The sequence below is a fragment of the Penaeus vannamei genome, chromosome 36 (assembly GCF_042767895.1).
Source record: "Penaeus vannamei isolate JL-2024 chromosome 36, ASM4276789v1, whole genome shotgun sequence".
Taxonomy (NCBI): domain Eukaryota; kingdom Metazoa; phylum Arthropoda; class Malacostraca; order Decapoda; family Penaeidae; genus Penaeus; species Penaeus vannamei.
In genome coordinates this window covers 3,193,302-3,195,801 of record NC_091584.1, presented here as the reverse complement: position 1 = coordinate 3,195,801, position 2,500 = coordinate 3,193,302, and positions in this window count along the sequence as shown.

The window sequence follows — 2,500 nt, the reverse complement described above, 5'->3', positions numbered from 1 at the left end:
GTGTGTGTGTGTATCTCTCTCTCTCTCTCTCTCTCTCTCTCTCTCATCTCTCTCTCTCTCTCTCTCTCTCTCTCTCTCTCTCTCTCTCTCTCTATATATATATATATATATATATATATATATATATATATATATATATATATATATATTTATATATATATATACATATATATATATATATATATATATATATATATATATATATATATATATATATTTATATATATATATTCTAAATACATGTGATTTCATTTGTCGTTTCCACGGGCTCAAATGCAATGCATTATATGCTTATGCGACCAAGGAATCCGAGTAAATTTCTTATTAATACGTTACACCTGAATATCATGAGTGGCACAGGTATGTAAATCATTTATTCATATTAATATTTCATATTTACGTTTTTGGCTTTTGGATTCTCTTTCGGTAGCTTTAGATTTCATTTATATCATTAACTAGTCTTTACGCTTCACAAATTAATAGTAAGTGATTAGTTTGCATATTTGAGAAAGTTATTAAAGGTAATTGATAATTACTAATCGTCTTGTCTCAATATTCACATCCAATCAAGAATGATAAATCATAGCAATCCTGATAAATTGCATTTAATGTACGAAGCTTAATTCCAAATCACACGACCGTTCTTCACGTTATGAAACTCGGGTATTTCAGGCAATGCTAAATTATATTTCTTTCCATTACGACAAATGCTGCCGCTTAACGAAGCACAGCAAGAACACTGGACGAATGCAGCCAGATTATTTCCCTGGGTTCCCGGGAAATGACATTGTAATGGGACTCCTACTCTCGAGATTTTGTGCTAACTCGAAGTCGCTTTATTTTGAGAATGGGAAAGGCGTGTGCTCTTTTTTTTTAACGAAAAACTGAAGCTTGATGATGTATATTCCCTGCTGGTGGATGTGTACAGGAACACAGACTTTTAAATACATATATATAACCATACGTGCTAAATATATGCGTGTTTGTATGTATGGCTATATGTATACTTTATATGTGTGTGGCCTATCCATTTATATATTCATCAGCAGAGAATATACATTAAGCTTCTGTTCTTCGTCTATGTCCGCGTTTGTGTGTGTATGTATTTTTATAAGACAGATAGACAGATAGATAGACACATAGAGAGACAAACAGATAGATTGATAGACAGATAAAGATAGATAGATAAACAGATTGATAGGTAGGGTCATACATACACATACATACACACAATCTATATCAATATGTTATAGCATTGTTTCATCTTATGACTGTGTTACATTTTTATATGTATGTGTGACTGTGCAAACCTATGAATAATTAGAGAAAGGTAATTATTTAAGCTAAGATACATGCATACACGCCTGGATGTATCTATCTCTCCGCACCCACTGAGGTAAGTGTACATTTATATAAATGCAATGTATTAATTGCACGGGGGTATCTCCTCGCTCTGTCTCCCTCACTGCCTTGGATGTTGCGGGGAATGACACCACGTAATTACTTGCGTTTGTCAGCATCACTCTCCTCACTGCACGTTAATGATCATTCTCTTATCACGCGCATAAATTCTGGAAGCAGTAAGTGCCGTTGGGGAATTAATTGCAGGATTCGGTGATTGTCAGCAGCTTGATTGAGCTATGAATATCTCTGAGGATCATTTGTTTTCTCGTGTTGTTTTGTTTGTGTGGTTGTTTGTTTGTGTGGCGTCTGAATAATGGGTATGTTTTGAGGTTTTCAGTGTGGAGATTCTTCTGATTATCTAGTTTTGGAATGAATATTTCTTTTACAAAATGTTTCAGGCATTCAAGTATTTAACAGAAATTGGCTATTTGGTTTACCTGTATTAATTGATTCTTCTGATTATTTACTTTTGAAATTATTTTCCTTTAACAAATTCTTTCAAGCAAGCAAGCATTTATCAGCAATCGGCTATTTGTTTTACCTGTATTACTTAATTCTTCTGAATATCTACTTTTCAAAAGAATTTTCCTTTTACATTTTTTTTCAAGCATTCAAGCGTTTAACAGAAATCAGCTATTTGTATTAACTGTATTAATATACTCAATATATCAGTTTGTACAAACCATCCACTTGCATTCTATTTTCTTGTACATAGAATACAAATAATCCGTCCTTTACTTTATGATTTCTCTTTGATTCACGGATAATTTGAGATTCAAAGGAATAAAAGATTTTTTACCTATTTGTCTTTTCTATCGCCCTATATCTTTTTGGAATAAGACGGACATGAACTTTACCCATGATATTAAGTCAGAAAGTCCACTACTGGTCTGGCGTGGACTTTATAACGTAGACTCACGCCGCTTCTCCAACGCATATCTCAATGTCTTTTTTGGTACAAACAATTGAATACTTTGTCTGTGAGGGTTATCTGAGCCAGGATGTATATCGAATTTATTATACAATCGAAGGTTATTCCTATGTACTTCCTTGAAGATATACAGGTTTATCAGTCTTTAATGGAGACGCTAGGTGT